General features: G+C 44.1%; 1 pseudogene; it reads left to right on the top strand.

Moving 5' to 3' along the window:
- Window positions 1-14,832, top strand: part of LOC119360238 — a 33,648-nt pseudogene extending 18,816 nt beyond the window's left edge.
- The last annotated feature ends 7,236 nt before the right edge of the window (window positions 14,833-22,068 follow it).

A 22,068-nucleotide genomic window follows, 5' to 3' on the forward strand; every position in this document is an offset into this window, starting at 1 on the left:
GGGCGTGCAAAATTGTTGGTGCTACCCAACTGAGAGGATGCAGAAGACGCTTCGAGAAAAATGTAAAAATTAACGTAGAATTGAAGCGTCTATGGCTGAGGCATTCATCACTGAGGAGGCGGCAAACTTCGTGAAAGCACACTACGAAACAAAAAATCGTCATTTCGATAATCCGAAGCCTCGGTACAATGCTGACGAGCCTAAAAAGGGTGGATCCAACCTCAGCCTATTCAAAGGCAATCTCGCACCAGCCAGTGTTTCAAATCCAGTATCTTTGGATAACAAAGAATGGTGGACCATTTCGTTGTATATCTTCAACAACCTGATAGAAGTGTGGCCGTACATCGAGTAAGTTCTCGGTACATTGTTTCGCAACTTCTATTTCCTTTGAACTACTCTTATTCCTGGATATTTCATATAGTCGATACATCGCCCTATTCTCGTATGGAGCGGTGATCCAAAAGGATTCCGTCGAAGAGTATGAGCTTCTCGCAAAGCAAGGAGGCGGCTATCCCGGTTTCATCTCTTGGTTCAAACAAACGGTAAATTTTATTAGACAATTTCATTTCATTCGCTAATTTGTGCGTAATGCAACAATCCTTTCATATTAAACTTGTAAGCTAATTCAGAGTCTATGGACGCCGAATTGGGACAAGTCGCTAATGGTTTTGACTATAAGGTCCGTTCATTTGACAAATACGACATCAACGGGTATCGTTTTCGTACCTATGACAAAGAGCTATCTATGGCCAACCGAAAGTCTACACATTGTTGTGTATCTGCTATCGGCGAAGGAGGTACCGAGTATTATGGGAGAGTTGAAGAAATTTATGAACTTCTATTCTATGGTGAAAACCCACCGAATGTGGTAGTCTTCAAATGTTATTCGTTTCAGCCGAAGGAGACTAGAAGGACTCATGAACATATAGGGCTAGTTGAAATCAACCAAAGCACCCATTTAGATGTTCCTGATGTCTATATTATGGCTCAACAGGCGACCCAAGTATTCTATCTACCCTGAGCCTACCAAACTAATCCAAATATGAAAGGTTGGGATGTCGTTTATGAAGTGCCGCCACGTGCTAGACTATCTCCCCCAAAGGAAGAGGATTATGAACCTCACATTAACCCAGACACATATGAAGGAGAATTCTTCCAAGAGACACGTCTTTCCAAAAAGCATTTCAAGAACCGGTATACTTCACCCCAAAACATTGAAGTAGACAGCGACAATGAATCCCACATCACCCCAGAGGAGGAACAAGAAGAGCCGGAACAAGAAGAGGTTACTGCTGCGGACGACCTCTCAATGCTTGACCGATTACGTAAAGGTGGCCTTCCACATGTTGATGCCACTGAACCCTATGAGCCCGTCATTGATTATAGTGATGATGATGATTATGCATTTATTGATGATACTGATCGAGATTATTAGTAGTGTCAGGTATTCAATTTTTTTATGTTGTACTTGATGATGATACACTTAAGTGATATACATATTATTATTCATGTCGGTATTTTTTTTATGTTGTACTAATTTCGTTTACTCTTTGTCATGGCAGGTGTTGAAAGATGGAAGGGGAGTCGACTGAGGCCAAGGACAAATGTGCCCAAATTGAAGGTGTGCCACACCATCAATGTAGCTCCAGCTTATATCAGTTCGGGCGGAATTGGGTAATGTGGTTTGCTTCATTATTAATGCAATCCATTCATCATGCTAGCTTGAGCCCTTTAATTACTAATTTACTTTGTTTCTCTCTTTCAGGCATGCTACAATAAGACGGATAAGGTGCCAGAGGGGTACGTCCTGTATGCCATGGCCCACACTGCCTCTTACAAGCAAGTCAAGGGGAAGGCGAGGAAAGGGGAGGAGTTTAACCCGAGCCAGATCCCCTACAATCCAGAGCAAGTGATGATATCTAGTGGCGGGAGGTCCCGTGGCTCCATAGCCATTGATCCAGAGATTGCTCTTGAGACCACAATGAGTTTAATTTGAATGGACGTTACTTGCTAGTCTTAACATTTGAGTGTCATCATGCTAACGAAACATTGGAAATGATCTTTGGTGCAACGTTACTCCACACAAGCATCACACGATCCTTCTCCAGCTACTGGCCTGAGCCAGTCCGCTCCCACACCTCCATGATCAAGGTAAGTTTCTCTAGTTTTTTGCTTAACAAATGCATAAAGACCTAGACTTAGCTTTATTTCATCCAATATGCTTACCTTAATGACCTAGATGTAGCTTCTTTTCCTGCAAAATAACTTAATAAGCTTAGTGACCTCCAAAACCAGCCATTTTACCTAAGTTAGCTCTAAATTGATCTATACTTAGCTTTGTTTCCTCCAAAATGACCTAAGTTAGTTATAATATGCTTAGTTAACTAGGCTTGCTCAATAATGACATGTACTTACCTTACTTATGTAAAAAAACGGCATAATTAGCTTAGTTAGCTCATAAACGATCCATTTTACCTACATTAGCTCTAAAATGATGTATTTTACCTAAGTTAGCTCATAAACGATCCATTTCACCTAAGTTACCTCACAAACAATGGCGTGCTTCTTCTTCTAGTCTTCTTCTTCTAGTCACCTTTTCTTAACTTTCTTATTTGCTATTTTGCAGATTTCATTCACTTCTCGGAAGCTAGCTTGCTATGATGGAGTGCTTGTTTTTAATTTCATTCACTTCTAGTATTCTTCTATCTTGATAAAACTTTGCATTGTAATATGTATGTGCAACTTTGCTATCTTGATGGAACTTGCTATGTATGAGTGGATGGAACTATATATGTATGTACGATGAAACTTATGTGCTGTTAAATAGCTCTGTGAAATATATCTATATGTGTCATATATAATTGCTGTGAAAATTGTTGGATTAAAAAAAAACAGAAAAAGAGCCAATATGCAGGCTCTTTGCCGTCAGCCACCGACGGCAAAGGTCTCTTTGCCATCAGCAGCGGACGGCAAAGAGGCCACGTGGCAGGCAATTGTGCTTCCTGGGAGGCTGACCTATTTGGTCAGTTTGCCAACAGTGGCTGACGGCAAAGAGAAAAAAAACTTTGCCTACAGCGGCGGATGGCAAAGGCCTTCTGATGTTTGCCGTCAGCGGCCGACGGCAAAGGCTTGCCGTTAACCACCTAACGGAGTAACAACGCAATTATTGCCGTCAGTGTTCTTTGCCGTCGGCAACTGATGGCAAAGGACCCTTTGCCGTCAGCCGCCCGAAGCGGACGGCAATGTAGCTCTTTGCCGTCCCGTACGTTGCCTTCCACTTTTGCCGTCAGCGGCGGACGTCAATGACCTTTGCCGTCCGCCATACGTGCCTTTGCCGTCCGCCGTGGCTGATGGCAAAGTAGCTGATTCCTGTAGTGATTGTACTCTGTACCCCCATCAGAAACAATATATCAGAATCATGACATAGGATTTTACCTCCTCGAGATGGCCTGAACCTAGGTAAACATCGTGTCCCTACTTTCTCCTATTAACATATAGCTCCGATCACCAAGCTTGGGACCCCTTATGTGAGATATGCCAGTTTTAGCACCGACATTGGTGTCCCACGCAGGTCCCGCTGTGGGGTCGCAAGATCTCGATGACGAAACTTTGAAATGATGGCAACATTGGCTGTGGGGATATCTGCGTCCCTGGCCAGCTTTTCGCCTTCGGCAGCATCGCACTACTAGGGAAAACCCTAGTAGCAGCACTGGTTTTAGAGTTACTAGTAGCGCTTGTGCCAGCGCTACTACTAAGGTGCGACAACTAACTCTTAGAAGTAGCGCTGGAATGCCAGCGCTACTGCTATACCTTGTTAGCAGTAGCGCTTGTGCTGGAAAAGCGCAGCTGATAGTTGTAAGTAGCAGTAGCGTTTCTATAGAAAAGTGCTGCTGCTACCTTTTCCTGTATTTTTTAATTACAGCTTATTTTCGTTGTGGTTTATAGAATAGTACTTTCATCATATGATTTTGCAGTAGCAGTAGCAGTAGCGTTTCTATAGAATAGTACTTTCATCATATGATTTTATGACCATGATTAGTTATAATATATAAAAATGGGTCAAATGAACATGGAGTAGATTCAAGTGGAGGCAACATGTGGTGCATGTCGAGAGTACTACTAATCCAAACATGATCTAGTTTGGATTAGTAGTACTTTCGATGTGCACCACATGCGGCCTCCACTTGAATCTGTTCCATGTTCATTTCACCTACTGATATATATAATAACTCATCATGCTCATATAACAACTTAGCATCATGCATCATCGATCATAATAATAAATAAATCATCATTGGTATCATAATAACAAGTCCTACACATCATCATCGATCATACAACTTCTACTCGATACCACATCATCATCATAGTCATCTAACCAATCCTACTTGGTTGTTCTTAGCACATGATCATGAGTATTAGGTAGGACCTACTACCTTCTCTTAGGTAAAATAGCATAAAACAAGATAACCCCTGACTCTCCATTATGGAGAATGGAGATTATCCTGTCTCCAATTCTTGCCTTTCACACAATATTGCCTCGAAGAACCTCCTTACGGCTGTCCATACATTTTTTTTTCCATTCTTTGATTATCATGTCTCCACTGGTTTTAGAAATCTGATACGGACAGGTGTGATTCGTAGGATGACCTGGCTGTATGTTCAAAACATCAAGGCGACCATTCTGATACATCAGATGAGGCACACAATCGTTGGGGATTTCCTATTGAAAAACATAGTAATAACTTCATAGTTAGCAATGTAGTTCAGTTTTAGAAGAATTTATGCGAAAGATGCACGGATGTCATAATAGTAAAAAATCTTACCATGGCATCTCCATGGATGTTACCGTAGTTCAACACGTGCACTAGTGACACTTATTGACCATAATGTGGAGGAGTTTGATAATAGACATTGTAATTCTTAAGATCAGTACAAAATGCGACCATATGATTTTTCTCCTGATAAGTTAACTCAGAACCATCGGTGTAGTAGGTTTTGTCTACCATATTCCGCACATTGTTTGAAGAATGAAAATAAGCTATCAATACGGAAATAAGCTGTCAACTATTTTGAAATAAACAATATAAATTACTTAATAACTAAGTTTGAGAAACTCACATAGCGATAGAATTGGAAGCGTATCAACAAGGATCCAGATGTCCAAATTGTCTACCTCGATGTCAGAATCACCAAGATCCATGGTGATAAACATACCCTCTTGAAAATCATACATCTTGCAAAGTGCTTCCCAATCAGGGCAACCAAGATTGGATACACTCTCAGAATTGTATAGATTTACCTCAAAATCCATACCTCGATGTCAGGATCACCAAGATCCATGGTGATAAACATACCCTCTTGAAAATCATACATCTTGCAAAGTGCTTCCCAATCTGGGCAACCAAAATTGGATACGCTCTCAGAATTGTATAGATTTACCTCAAAATCCATACCATGATGGGTCATTAGGTGAACTAGATCATCAATGGCGCGCGTTGCCGCGCCCGTCTATTTATACGATAAATTATACAGATTTCTGCAAATATATATGGCCACATGAAGTATATTATACTTCTAAAACATAACCTTATATTAGTCAATAATTAATGAAGATCTCATATATACTAAGATACAAAGTAAGGTTCACCTACACAAATTGGCTTGATATGACAACATATACATCCATGTATTCAGTAAATAAAACCAATCCATAGTGCCAAGACAGATAATAAGCCACATTAAAAATAAACATGCAAGAGGAGACATAAATTGTCAATACAGATTGTATACATGGTGCATTAATGAAATGTTCACGTGCCTCTCTACCGAAAGGGGCTCCATGTTCCGCAACAAAGAAGAATTAGGCGGGCCCGGTGCCTAGACATTTCATGTGTGGAGTGTGCCACACTCAAGGAGAAGAATGCTAACAAGGATTTCACTTAGTTAGGAAATCAAGTAGTAACTGATATACTAATACCATAAATGGGATTTCCTACGTACAGTGGAATTCGGTAGAACAATAAGAATATCTTTACATAAGCATAAGTGGACATTTATATTATCAGTGGTACACTTAATTTCTGCTTCATTTCACATACTCAAATTTGATTATTTGTCGGGTTATCTCAGAGTTCCAACCGCTGCAATCAAGCGAAGCATGTGCAGATGGCACCTGTACGAAGGCCTATGAGCCAAGCACCTATCAAGATTTTTCTAACATCTTATAAACTGGAGCATGATTCTAAAACATAATAATGATTATAGAAGGCAAATGAAGGAGCACTTGGTCGTACATTGCAAATTTAATTATATGAAAGCGATCAGAAGAGTTACCACTACATTAGCTACAAAATCAATAGAATTTTAGTTGATTTAGAGGATGCATGGCAATCACTGGCACTCGAGGGCGCAACATCATCAAGCTTTCACTGAAACTGTGAAAAACACACAGGTGAGAACTAAACTGAAAATGCAATATAAAGAGTATATTATGATATAATTTGTACATGCATGCTCCTGACATTAGCACTACATTATGTTCATAAGGAATAAAAAGAATATTGCCCACACTATAAGAAAAGAAACATCACCACTATAGTAGATCACATTTTTATGCTCAACACTTTCTTTCCATAGTTCTTCTGAAATCGGGGTTCGCCATCGTCATGTTTCCAGTGGGAGTTTTGTCAGTACTCTGAACACAAGGAGAAGGGTTCAGCACGTTATGAAGTGGCAAAGTTCAGAAAAACTGCTAGGCCTTGATTGACACGTTTTGACACTGATTCGCCCCTAGCTCGCTTAAATGTACCGCTTGTTTTGTACGAACACTGTGCGGCAGGTACAACAAGAGCTCACTTGGCTGAAGAAATCAAGGGAAGACCAGGTGAGCAACCTGTACACCTAGCCAACGTATCACGGCAACATAAAAAAATCTAGGAGACAAGAAGGGGAACCCGGATCTCACCTGCCTGACGAAAGACATGAGAACGAGCTGGGGAGGTTGGAGAAGGGAGGCGACTGGGCGAAGAGTAGACGGAGTCGTTTCACCACGACACCTCGAGCGCATCGACTGAAGCCGGACCCGCGCCTCTGGTCGATCACAGCGCGAGCCTCGTCTTGGCCGGACCCCGCCTCGCATTATGGCTGGATGGACGCAGACCGGCCGCTCCTCTGCGCGTGTGTCAGTGGATCCCCTTGAGCGAAATTTGGATCCAATCTCAAAACTGAATCCATGAATATTTCGTGGTACATAAGCGATTACCGAAATCTTACCGTGGACTATTGGAACCTCATCGTGGTAACCAGGCCACGGGCCACCGGTGTCTCTGGACAAGAAAAGATTGAGGATGACAACGCATCTTCTAGTCGTGTCCATCTCACTCCCTCTGAGCCGCCTGTGGGGATCCTTGCATCGTGGATCCAAAAGATTTTTTTTTTTTGAAACGGAGGCAAAAGCTTTGCCTCATCTCATTAATAAAGCAGAAGAGAGTTGTCCGGTTAATAAACGGAAAACCGGACGAAAACCGTAACAAACCGCTGAGCGGCACACACATAATACCACATACACCTCATATAGAGGGTTTCGTCAACATCACCCATCGGTGTCATCGTCATCACTTCTCCCCAACAGGCGTCATCGCCCTCCCTAATCTCCGAGAAAGCGACTCCGACTTCTCTGAAGACAAATGTCGCCCAACCCACATTGTAGAGGTTGTGTGGAACACAAGAAACCCCGCGCCAAACTCAGCCACCCGCACAAGGACATCACAGCTCCGACTCTGAAAGATAGCTTCGAAGGAGAACTATGCAAGGCTGGCGCCGCGGAAGACCACCGAACAGACCACCTGCTGCCTGTCATCGTCGCCACAGGGGCCCCGCCGCTGCAGCTCCGACTTCACGGCAACAAAACAACCCGAGGTAATCCCACAAACACGCCGGAGAAGAGCCGACTACCGCAACCATTGCCGCGTCTCCGACATTGCACACGCTCATCATCCTTGCCACAGAAGCCTCGACGCAAAACACCACCAACTTCCATCGGTCCCGCTTGATGATTCTAGCTCCAAAGACGAAGCCCTCGAGAGGGGATACGATGCTAGAGCACCGTCATCGTCTGATCCCATGGATCAAGGGTTTCCCCCAAAGCTGCGAAGATTGAAACTGAGAGTACCTCGACGATGCCAACAAGAAGGAAACGACGCTTGAAAGCGTCGCCATCGCCGGCTCCGGACACACCGGAGACAAGCTTTCGCCCGGGTCAACATCACGAGCCCCAAACATCGTCATGCATCAGCAAGCCCTCCAACGAGCCACCGAGGGCAAATTCGGCTGGATCTGACCACCTTCACACTTCGCAACCTCCGAACAGATCCGCGCCAACTGCGTCGTCCACCTGCCGCCCCGACAACCAGAGACCTCCACCGCACGGCCGCCGCACGCTGCACATCCAGAGAGGATCCCTAGCAGGGAGGGAGGGCCGCCACCCCACCCCAACTCGTCGGACGAGCTGCCAGATCCGCAGCCCATCAACCGAAACTCGAGCAGGCACCACCACGGCACCAAGCAGAAGGAACGCAGCAAATGCTCCACCAGGACGCGCAGCAGGGGGCCGAGCCTCCGTCCATTCCAGCACCACCGACCGCGCCGGCCACATCTCGCGAGGACGCCGCCCTGGAGCCAAGCGCCGGTCAGCCGACGACCACACGCCGTATCCCCATCCCATGAGCGAGCGGCAGCAAGAGGATGCCCCGCCGCCGCCGGCTCCGCGCAGGCTTTGCCTGCCGGAGGCAACCGGCGACGGCGAGGGGGGGAAGGAGGCGGGAGGGGAGAGGTGCGGAGGCGGAGGTGGGAGCCGCCCGTGTCGCCCCGGGGAGGGAGAGGCGCGGGGGCAGCGGATCCAAAAGAATAAGCTTGGTTTTGGGTTGTGGATCCAGGAGCTCACCCTTACCGGCGCCTGGGTGCTCGAACGAGGTTGCATCCAAAGATGGCGCGACACGGAGTAAAAATCTGGTTCAGTCTTTAGTGGTGTATAGCCTCAACGTATCTGCGAGTGGATCCCCTCCCTGATGAAATCTTAAGGGTAAATAAGAGGGCGGCGGCTGGGCGAAGATGAGGAGGTGGGAGGCCGGCCGGAGACGAGGGCGGCACAACTTGTATCGCGGAGTTAGAGACGAGAGGTCGGGGGTGGGAATTGAACAAGAGAGGCGAGAGGTCGGGGTGGAAGGGATGAACCCATCACCGCCAGCCCGCCATCGCCTTAGGTTTTGAGAAGCGGAGAGGCCAGGATATCGGATCGACGCCTCGGCTGGATCCGCGGGCAGTTTTTTTTTACGAGCCACGAGCCAGCACTATATCGTCTTGGACCCCCTGTGGGCTGAGAAAACAGGCCCACTTTACCACAGGGCACGGTTTCAGCCTCTGGAGCAGCAGCCCATTAGGACAGCTGGGTCATCGATTAAAAAGTGCGCTGGAGGTGGCTGTATACATCATATCTGACGGCCAAAAAAGTCCAGATCGTCAAAACAGACGGCCAGAAATGCAAAACACTGAGAAGGCTCGCTTTAGGCTCGGTTATACTGTCCTAAATTTTCTTTGTTTCATTCCTCTCAAGATCTTCAAAACCCATCCTCTCCAAGACATAGCGTCTTGCATGGCATGGGATAAGCTAGTCGAATTGTAAAAGACGAAAATTACACGTTGAAGTAGTAGAAGTCAAGCTTAATTACGAAAAAAACACTTTGCGTCGTAGCGTACCGTTTCACAATCGAAGGCCTCCTCGAGCTTAATGCTGAAGCGCCGACCTTCTACCAAGTGAGGCCTATCGCAGAAACCCCGGTTGTCGCCGCACCAGGAGCACTCCCCGGGACTTTCGTCCGATGACATTTCCTATGTTCATAATTCAAAGATTAAACTTCTAAAATTCAATATATGTCATGCCAAAATTCACGGAAAAATCCGACATGACCTTTGCTAAAAAAGGACATATCGAGCGCCTGAAATTTGGCGGAACAGAAATTAATCAACACTCCAGCAAAACATAGGCCACTCGGAGAACATATCCTATTTGCATACAAACTTGATGGTTTGCATTTCAATGGTTGAAAATAAGAACAAAAAGATTTCAAAATATCTTATAGGACTCATATTGGCATGGAGATTTGGCTAGTCTCACCTCGAGGTTGGAGGGGGCCTGTGACGGGGACGACGGCAGCGACGACATGGGCTCCTTTATTTTTGCAAAAACAAAATATAAACAAAAACATTATTATCATCATCCTAGGACTTAGTTCCAACTCTAAAAATTGGTAAAACCTTGTTCTAACCCTAAAAAATGAAAAGACCTATACATTTACTAAAAATCACCTAGTTCTAACCCTAACATCTATCCATCTATCTATATATCCATCCATCCATCTATCCATCCCTTTGTCTATCTACGCAATATATAGAAAAACCATTGTTCTAAACATCTATCTATCTATCCATTCATCTATCTATCCATCTATCTATGCAATGCAGGAGGGATAAGGGAGGGAGAAGGGTTTGGGATGAAGGGATGGAGCAGGAAGGGAGAAGGGAAGGGGATGGAGGGAGAGGCAGGGTCGGAGGGAGGGAGGGAGAAGGGAGGGATGGAAGGAGAAGGGAGGGAGGGAGACATAGCGGACGACAGCGGCGGCGGGACGACGGCGGCGGGCAGTGGCAGAGTGCGGGGGTTGGATGAGAGATGAGAGAGTGTGGGAGGGAGAGTGATCGATCGGGCCGGCGCTGGGGAGAGGATAAGCTATCATTAGTAGTAGCGCTGGCTGGTGGCCCAGCGCTACTGCTATATCTCTAGCAGTAGCGCTGGTTCCAGCCAGCCGCTACTACTACCTGTAGCCCCTGCCGGTGGCCATGGGACCACTTAGCAGTAGCGCGGCTAGGATCCCATTGCTACAGCTACTATGGTATCTGTAGCGCGTGTTTTCAAACAGTGCTACTACTAAGTTGCAGTAGCGTTGGGCCCATATCCAGCGCTACTACTAAGCTCCTGTGTATAGGCATTTTCCTAGTAGTGTCGTGTCGCACGCCGACTCAGCTAGCCATCTCGGCCAAGTAGAGAATCTCCCGCTAGTCCGAGCCATCCGGTTTGGCAATCTCGAACATGCCAAAGATTCACACGTCAAGCTTACTTTATCGGGTTGGGTACAGATCGTCCGAGAATCCGACGTTTATCAAAGCGGGTCCATGATAGAGAGATGTCCCCCAGAACCGGCTTCAAGCTCGGATACGAGAATCACCTTACTGGTTCATGCGTCGAGCCTCCCCGAAGAAAACCGCGAGGCTGCGTGATGCAATACCTCGGCCAAACTTCGGGTGAGCGTCGCCCACTATCAAAAGATGGGCGCCCGACCTCTTCGCTTCAAATGAGATGCTGGACCGAATCTACAATCTTGGGATCTTGGACGGGCAGACCTCGGTCATCGACGTAAATAAGTTGTTTCCACTGCCCTGTTAGGACTATATATTTTCCATGTATGCAAAACATTAGTCGGCATTAAGGAAAATATTTTATAGTTGAGTCTATAATTTAGTGGCTATCATCAATGAAAGTGCAGTAAGAAAATAATACAAAAAGTTCATAATTATTTACCAAACCCTTGCTCTCAAGTCTTCACATCTTATTTTCAAGATTATACTCATTCCTTGGAGTAATCAAAATCATTAACAAGTACGATATATATTGGCAACATTGGCAGCCGATACTAATTACAAACAATGTCGAGAGTTAATGCCATGCACAAATGATACATATGCTGATTAATTTTGTGTTTGGGGAACACCATGACTCCAGAAAACATGACAAATATGTTTATCATCCGGATGATATTTTAATTGACATAAATATTTATGGTTGCTTATAGAAAAATATTATATTTAATCATTTGATATAAATGTGTGAGTCAAAAAATTGTTCTATTCCACTTTCGACACATTATAGACTACAACCTCACATGTTTTAGGGGCCAAAAATAGATGTTGCTCTAGAAACTATTCTCTGAAATTATCTAACTTTGGCGAAATATAAAAAGATTATTAAGCGAAGCCAAAGGAAAATAAAATAATCAATCCGTGTTAAAATATATTCTACAATTTATTTTATTGCTATTGGCAACATAGTCATATGCGCAATAGTAATTGTCAAAGTTATTATGTCATAGAGACTATATCTATGTATAGCGGTATGTAAAATGGAAATTTTAGCTTTTTATGCATTCTACAAACAATTTTTTATGGGAAAGCGGTACAAGAAGCCCATACATCAATATTGTTTTTCAAAGAATAAGAACCCATTTTCACCTCCATGAGAACTTGAACCGGGGTGGTTGGATTGTACATCCACGTCTTAACCTAGTGAGCTAGGCCACTTCTTCACTTGACTAAACATGAGAAAAATATTCATCATGTTATATGACATGTTAACCACCATGTCCTCCATCTATAATTTTATATCCTGGTATATATTATCATAACTAAACACCATGTTTACTACTCCCTCCGATCCATAATTATTGTCGCTACCTTAGTACAACTTTAGTACAATGTTCTACTAAATCACCCACAATTAACATGGATCGGAGGGAGTATACGCTAAGATTTATGAAGCATACAATGAAGAATTTGTCTAACAATTAAATAAAAAGAAAAATAATCTGCTGGTAGACACTAAAAATTAGTGAACCATGTTGTTTTGATTTGTTGAACCTTACTCTCACATAACATCACCTGACCATTGATTTGATGAATACTTATTTTACAATATATCAATCCCATAAATTATAGCTAAACAGTACTATAATATTTATCTATTAATTCTTAATTTGGACCACACCAGTTAAATCTTTGTAACAGTACATGTAGTATCAATGAAAAGCCAACTATCATATACTAATTTAAAATCACATAAAAGTTACCAGCTTCCTCACAGTAGCACAAGCGAGATATGTGCTCCTTAATATGGTGCTTTTGGGTACATCATGACTATTCATCCCAAAATACGTTCCATTGGGCTAGTTTCCTAAGTAGCATAATTCAAAGTAACTATCATTATGGGGATATGATTTGAATGCGTCTTGAATTGTATGGATAACAGGTATTCAAGCATACTATGGAGAAAGATAATTGCAGTTATAGTCCAGATATGATTGAGCAAGAGAATCTTATACTGAAGAAGTGTGGTGGCCTTCCTCTTGCCATATCCACCGTAGGCAGCTTCTTGTCAAGCAAACCTAAAACAGCAATAGAGTGGAGGAATTTGAACAAACACATTAGTGCTGAGCTCGAGGTCAATCCAGAGCTTGGGATGATCAAGACAGTTCTCACCTCGAGCTACGAAGGTTTACCATATGTTCTCAAGCCCTGCTTCTTGTATTTGTCAATATTTTCTGAAGACCAAGACATCAGATGGAAACGATTGGTTAGACGGTGGATAGCAGAGGGTTACTCAAGGGGGATACGGGGCATGACTGCAGAGCAAATTGGGACCGGCTATATCAGCTTATCAAGAGGACCATGGTTCAACCATCAAAAGGGGCAACCCGTAGGACTAGAAGGATTGTCTTTTTGCAAGTTCATGATTTGATACGTGAAATTGGGATCTCAAAGGCAGTGGAAGAAAACCTTGTCACTACACTGGAGGGAAGCTGCAACGTAAATACCGAAGGTAAAATTCGTCACCTTGCTGTAAGAAGTAGCTGGAGACGGGATCAGGATGCTTTTGAGTGTGCACTGGATTTATCACGCTTAAGATCGCTAATTGTATTTGAAGCATGGGAATCATTTTTCATTTCTGATAAGATGAGATTCCTCCGAGTGCTGGATCTTGAAGACACAGAGGGTATAACTGATCATGATCTCCATCAAATTTGTCAGCTTTTTCTTCTGAGCTACCTCTCTCTACGAAGATGTGATGGTATTTTACGCCATCCAAATTCATTGGGTAACCTTAAGTTCCTTCGGACGCTGGATATCAGAGATACGTAGATAATCAGCTTGCCAAGAACAATCGTCAAGCTTCGGAAGTTACAGTACCTGTGTGTGGGTTTCATGCCAAATATTGTGGATGGGAAAAAAACAAATTGGATTTGTGCAATATGGGAACATGGTTCCTTTTGCTTCCACTTATGCCTCCAGGTCTTTGAGAGATTGTTTTTCGGCCATATTTGCTGCTACTACGTGAACAGGCAGTTGATCCGAGTTTTAAATGCTTGTGTCTATTTTGTACTGTGGGGCCTTGTATGGTTGTTGCTTATCATGGGATTCGGCCAACTGCTTCTTGTAGCGAGCTGCTCATGGGTACTTATGAAAGATGGATTTGATGGGCTGCCTATCTTATTTTTTAGGCTAACACCTCATGGTGTCAAGTTTCCAAGAGGAATACGGCCACTCAAGGCCCTCTACACATTGGGTGTTGTGAATATTGATGGGGCAGACACCATTCTTGAAGACCTGCAGTATCTTACCGAGCTGCGTAAATTAAGAGTGACTGGTCTCAACAAGAGCAACTATGCGAAATTCTTCTCGGCTATTACCGACATGGAATTTCTGGAATCCTTGTTTGTACAGTCAGAGGGGAATCCAGGTTTAGCCGGCTGCTTTGATGAAGTGTCTGCAGCTCCCGAAAATCTTGGGAGCCTCAAGCTATACGGTAACCTGATTAAATTACCAAAATGGATCGAGGGGCATCAAAACCTTGGAAAGTTGGAGCTACGGAGCACCATGATATGTGAGCTAGATGAGGCCATACAATTCCTTGGGAAGCTAACAAACCTGACCAACCTACACCTACTGTAGGGGTCGTTCAGCGGTATTGGGCTCTCCTTCAGTTTTTCCCTTGGTGCATTCCAGAGTTTGCAGGTGTTGGAACTGAGTCTATGGTCTTACGGACAATGGAACTACCACATAGGAAACCTACAAGGGGTGAAGTTCGAAGATGGATCAGCCCCTAAGCTTGAGGTGCTTCTGTTTTCTGCCGGGCCTTACCAGACCAATGCTTGGTTGTTTTCTGGGCAAAAACATCTCACGCGCCTAAAGGAATTCATGCTGCACAACAACGACTACGGAGATGCCTTCGTGGCTGACTTGCGGAAGCAGCTTGCGGAGAACACAACAAGTGCACCAATTCTGAAGATGTATGACTACAACTACCACCAGACCAGCTGGGGCAGGTAATATGGAAAAGGCCCAGCGAAGCATCCCATTGTGCATATAAAAGGCCAATTCATATACATTCCTCGATTCTTCATGTTGGAAAAATATTTCCAAATTTTGAGATGCTTACCTTGTTGGTAGAAAAAGTCTATATCAAAGGTGGCACTATTTTACGAGTGTGGAAAGATTCCTGGAACAATGATACGCCTTTTACTGTGCACTCATTTCCCTATACTCTTTGATATCTTCATTACCTGATTGTACTATAAAAAGTTACCTTCAGTTCCAGTAAAAAAATTCCTTGAGTTATAGAGTAATGTTGCATTTTGACGACAACTACTCAAGTAACACTTTCTTCTCTTAAATGAATAAACATGAAAATGTTACTACTTGGGTCAGCAAATGTAATTCCGAATGAACTAGCAATGTTGTAGTAAAGGCGGAGATGCTGCATTCAGTAAGCTTTTCTTCGGTACACCCTTGAGGGAACGTTTGCAAATTTCAATACATTATTAATGGTGGAGATTAGAATGTGCCCTTTCATTAAACCAGGTAGTTTATCTATTTTATGTGAACAGAATTAAATAGATAAATCTTGTAATTAAGACCCAATATATTTCATTTCATACGAAATTGATAAGACAGCCCGAACCAAAATCAGTTCATCAAGGGGAACTCTACCCCGTGGTTTTCAGCTCCAGCCAACTGTGCCGGACGCCAAGCCCGTTCTACCAAAGCAAAAGTGCAACTCAGCAGAAGTGCAAATCAGTTTCTGGTGTGCCAGACTGGACAGCTAACCTGCCGATGATACGCCGCTGGCATGCATGTGTCGACTCCGGAGTCATGAACTAAACCTGGCTCGTCTCTGCAGATTATCTCCTGCGCAATCTCAAGGCTGGCAACTACTCCGTCCGTTCCTAAATATAAGTCTTTTTAGAGATTTTACTCTCAAGACTACATTTGAATGTATATAAACGCCTTTTAGGGCATATGTTCACTCATTTTGCTCCGTATGTAGTCTATAGTGAAACGAAATATGTATATGGCAGACGGTAGTTTTTTTGCAAAAGTACCGTACGCATCAACAGCCACCCGCTCGAGATCTCCTGTCACCTGCAACCACGTCTCCCACAACCGTCGCCCGTGCCCGCAGCCCGCAATGGTTCAACTGGCTCGCCAAGATCGGGGTCGTCTTCACCTTCTTCATCCCCAGCAGTGGTGGCAGGTTTCCCTCAAAAAAATAAGCAATGGTGGCTGGGGTGCGCCGCAAGCGGGAGCAGCAACCCGCCCCCATCAAGCTAGAGCCGCTCTGCACGCCAGGTCGCCGCGCAGCCGCCGCTGAGGATCTTGTTCCACTCCCTCTTCGTTGGCGGGAGCAAGAACGCCACGACTGCCCGCTCCAAACCCTGCTTCCACCGCCGCCACCGTCGCCGTCGCAGCCGATTGCTCCCACACTCACGTTCACGCGAGGTCGCCATCACCAGGCAGACATTTTGGTTTTAGCCCAGCTAGGTTCGACCTTCAGCTGTGCACGTCCACACCCACTCCTTCCCAAATTCCTCCCCTGTACATATCCGTCAACTCCTTCCCAATTCCTGAATTATGCCATCTGATGTCCACGTTCAACGACCAGTACAAGTGCAACTGTGCAAGTGTTGGACGTTGTTGCCTACTAGTACTGGTTCCTTTTATGTTCAATGAATCTTGACTTCATAATGGACAGCAGCAGTGCAAAACTTGCACTTGTTCATGAATCTTGACTTCATAGTGGACAGCAGTAGTGCAGAACTCATAGCACAAGCATAGTACTGGTCCTTTATGTAACTATATTATTCAAGGAATAATGTGCAGAGGTGATGTCACGTTATTTCTAGCCGAGGTTCTTGGAGAAGGTGCTGAAGGTTATGCATGAGGCGGAGCAGCAGAACAAACAAGAGGAACTTGACAAGCAGCAACACAACTAGTAGAAACTTGAGAAGCAGCTGCGTCGTCAGTGGCAATTGTATTGAGTACTTCAGTGTTCCTAACCCTCAAGCAGAGAAGCATTCTCCTACTGAAATCTCCCTTAATGAATCAGCAGTATCCTTAGCCTAAGTATCACCACTACTCATGAACCTTCAGACTCCAACAGCCTCCGTCCAAAGTACTCCTAAAAAACCTCTCCCAATAGAGACTGGCTCTTTAGCACCCGGGGGTCTATGCACCCACTTATCCTGCCGTCCATGCAGATTCCAAGTCATCAAGATCTGTGCCAACTCTTCTACAGCAGGTTGCATTAGCAGGCCTAGTGAACAGTAAGATTGTGAGTAGAAAATTCAAAACCGAGCTGGTCCTCTCGTTGGGTACTGTCCATCATAGGCAGATTCCCCGTAGCTGTCAGCGCTCACTCCACTGAGAGAGAGATGTGGGGCCCTTCATGCATCACATCAGCTTCATACACACACAAAACGACATGCGACCCAGACTTCGCCTGATAAAACAAAGGAGAAAGAGTACTTTTCTAGAGAAGTGTAAAAGGGTGTGCATGCAGGTCAGACAAAGAGAGTGTCACGAGAAAGAGAGAGCATGTGAGAGAGAAGAAAGCGTGAGGAGACATAATATTACTGTTCATGCATGTCAAACAGACCTGCAGCCTACATCGGGACCTGGCAGCCTACAGCTACAGCTAGGACCTGTTGCATGCCTCAGTCGCCATACTGAATAAGCACGCAACTGCTGCAAATGATCTGTTGTTGGACTGACCACCGTACGAATCTTAGCAAGCATGAACGGACAAGATAGAAGGGTGTCGGGACACCCAGGTGCCATCACACCTTTTCGCTCCTAATAAGTTCAGTTGTAGATCTATGATGTCAAATTTTCTTGGTGGTACTATAAAACTGCTGAAAGAGAATGCATCTTTGTTCAGAAAAATAAAGTTTAGAATTAATGATATTTTTGTAGAGTACGCATCTGCGTCACAGCACGCTGCCTCTCGACGGTATTATCTGATAATTTAGTTACAAACACCGCGGTAACCTTGACCTGACAAAAAACATTTTCTAAAAAACACACTCGATAATTTCTCTAGGGATTAGTAGCGACAAATTTGTATGTGTCTTCTGATGGCTGGAGCTATGGATGTACTTCTTCTAGGTAATAGTTGAACATTTGTTGTAACTTGGAGTAGAAGGGAAAAAATGTTGAAAACATACCTCCTGTGACTTCTGTGAAAATAACAGGATAATATATGCCCCACGGACATGATAACTTAGATGCAAATACCATGGTATTTTGGACCCGAGGAAAAGGTTGCTAAAAGCATACGCACGGTAAATTTTATGTAAGTAGCATGGTAATATATGCACCACAAACCTGATAAGTTAAGTGAAAACACCATGGTGACTTTGACAACTGGGAAGAAAATTATTGAAAAGAACCCCCGTTGATTTCTGAGTAAATAGCATGGTAACATACACACCGCAGACCTAATAACTTGGGTATAAACACCACGGTAACTTTGACCATGTTAAAAAAAATGTTGAAAAGGTATCCTTGATAACTTCTGTGTAAATAGTATGATAACATACACATCGCAGACCCGATAACTTAGGTGAAAACATCATGGTAATTTGGACACGAGCAAAAGATTGCTAAAACGTACCACCGGTAACTGATGTGTACATAGCATAGTAATATACGCACCACATAGCTCATAATTTATGTCCAAACACCAGGGTAACTTTTCAACCCATGGAAAAAAGGTTGATGAAACATACCCCATAACTTTTTGTATAAATAGCATGATATTTTAAGCACCACAGACCCGATAACTTAAGTACAAACACCGCGGTAACTTAGGCCAAGGAGGGAAAAAGTTGTTGAAAATATAACCCCAGTCACTTATGTGAACGTAGCACGGTAATAAAAGAACCCCATACTCGATAATTTGCATACAAATGATATCTATGGCCAACGAGGTAAAAAAGTTGCTAAAAAACATCTCCTTCCTCTCCCACATTCGATAACTCATGTGAAAATAGCTCAATAATATATGAACCACATACTCGATAACTTACATATATACAAGCACCACGGTAACTTTTACCAAGGAGAGAAAAACTTTGTTCAAACATATACCCTCGATAACTTATGTGACGGTAATATACAAACCACATACCCCATAGCTTATGTACAAATACCGTGGTAACTTGACTAGGGGGTTGAAAAGCATCCCCGGATAACATGTGAAAATACCATGGTAATATATCAACCGCATACCCAATAACTTAAGTACAAACACCATGGTAACTTCGACTAAAGTGGAAAAAAGTTGTTGAAAAAACATAACCCGGTAACTTATATCAAAACAACATGGTAATATACAAATAGCATACCCGACAACTTATGTACAAACACCACGATAACTTTTGAGCAAAGAGGAAAAGTTGTTGAAAAACATCCCCAGTAACTTATGTGAAAATAATACCGTAATGTACGAATTTTTAGTTTCATTCGATCTCATCTAAGGAAGGTACAAGTAGTGTGCAAGTTCAAAGAAATCACATGATGTGGTGTAGCCCAGTTGGTTGTTGTTGCTAAATTAATTGTGGGAGGTCGTGGGTTTGATTCCCCTCCTATTGCATTTTTTTTGCTTTTTTTAAACTGCAAGCGTGTGTGCGTGCAGAATCGCAACGGGCCCGCCCCCAGCTGGGGGATCCGGGTGGCCCGGAAAATTGGGAGAAGGGACGGGTTCGTGCGGGGGGATAGGGATGGCCCAGAAAATCGGGAGAAGAAGTGATGAGTTTCGTACGGCATGAAGGGGTGTGGTGGTTTTTGCAATCTGGCACACGGTTGCCAGTTATCATAGTCCATAGTGAAATCTTTTAAAAGACTTATATTATGGAACGGAGGGAGTATGTTTGATATGGCTGTCCTCCCCATGCAATTTCAGGCAGCACCGTGCAATCCATGCAACACGCTTCAGTGCCTGCAACTACTATGGAGTTGGCTCCTGTAGAGGTCGCATGTCAAGCAACTCTTCAATACTACCGGATCTGCATTCATCTCTACCTCACCTTGGAAGAATGCATTTTTCCCTGTCATAACCTCGAGCGTCACCATGCCCAGGTTGTCCACATCGCTCGTCGGCTTCGGATGACCTATGTGGAGGTTCTCAAGTCGATGTACCCAATTGTGCCTCCAGCGCTCGCTCCTGGAATAGCTCCAGAGAAGTGATACAGGAGGCGACTCTCTTGCTTTCCTCAACACCGCCGGTGACGCTGAGTTCCCGTCCGTCTCCATCTGTCGCTCTAGCGGCGGCAGCAGGCAGGACCCAGGCAGTTTCTGTCCGGTAGAGATATTAGGATAGACATATTTTGTTTTCAGAGGTGCCGCATCAATGGTGGGGAGGCGAGTGCATCCTTGCATCGTCGTCCAATTTAAATACCACCACCCGACGCGGTCACACGAGATGCAAAGCGAATAGCTGGTCCACCCCACAAGCCAGCTTCAATGCATCTGGCACGATTCATGACGTTGGAAGAAATTCTTACAGGTGAAAACACTGTAACTAACTTTTTTTTCAAAAAGCCACAATTTTTAAACATAGAGTTGAAACTAAGATCTGTTTCACCCCTAGGTTACCTGTAAAGAGTCTTCAAAACCAGATCACATATGACTATGTTTTGACTAACTTTTGTGCATGAGCAACTTCGGGTGCTACGGAACATGGAACGATTGCCTATCATCAAAATTCTGGTTGATGTTAGCTATCATGACCATCAAGTTAAGTAGATTCACCTTTAAGGGCATTTCCAACCGATCCCCTACAACCGGTTAGTAGAGTAAAAATTCGGTTTTACTTCTCTAACTGGCACCTAGCCGATCCCCAACCGGCACCTAACTGATCCCCAATCAGCGCTAGAGGACTATAAATTATCCTCAGCCGCACCCGCGTTTGTTTGTTTGGTAACGTCTCAAAATCATGTGAGCACGACGAAGATGACAAGAGACAAAAAAAATTTTGAAGGACACGTGGGGGACCGCTCACAATTAAGATGTCCATTCCTAATGTGAAGGCATGTTCGATTGAACAAACTACCGGCCACGCGTTCGCTAGCTGCATCCTTTAAAAAATATTTTGCATGTATCCCAAAAAATATTTCAACCATTTTTTAAAATGCTCATCATGTAGAGGTAAAATATTCAACGTGTATCCCAAAAATATTCTGCGTGTATAAAAATATGCAACGTGTTTAAGAAATATGTTGTAGATGAGTTTGCCGAGTGTTGGATCTCGGAAATGATGAGCCACTGGAAGCAACTCGACAAACAAAGGCCGCGCAGCGTACCGGCGTGGACATGTTGTCGGCCTCTTAGCGCATGGCCTTGCCGAGTTTTAGCTCTGTAATCTTGGCAAACATGGGCTCTCGGTGAAGCCGTCGGGCCATGTGGCCTCTGAGGCATTTATTTTCGCCGAGTTCTTCCCAACAGATCTCGGCGAAGTCATGTGCCAGGTGGCAAATAGCATCTCCGTCCTACCCGTCAAGTGAGCTTTTGTGCCGAGTGCCAGGTTTAGATCCCGGCAAAGTATTTGCCGAGTCCCAACGGCTAATACTTGGCAACATGGCTTTTTTTCTGAAGAGTGTAGGCCGAGTATCCTAATGGGAGAGCTGAACACGGCACTTTGTATGCCGAGTTCAAATACGCTTTTGCCGCGGGGCACATGGAAAATATAAAATTGTAGCAGTGGAAGGCCTACTATATATCAATTTGACCACGCAAATCGATCCATCACATGGCTGGACACCAATCGAACAAAGCGTGATAATCATATATCCAAACATGCATGGGCTTGGTGAGCCGAACATGCATTTCAGTCCAGCTCATTCTAGATTT

This window comes from Triticum dicoccoides, chromosome 2B (genome assembly GCF_002162155.2).
Source record: "Triticum dicoccoides isolate Atlit2015 ecotype Zavitan chromosome 2B, WEW_v2.0, whole genome shotgun sequence".
NCBI classification, from domain to species: domain Eukaryota; kingdom Viridiplantae; phylum Streptophyta; class Magnoliopsida; order Poales; family Poaceae; genus Triticum; species Triticum dicoccoides.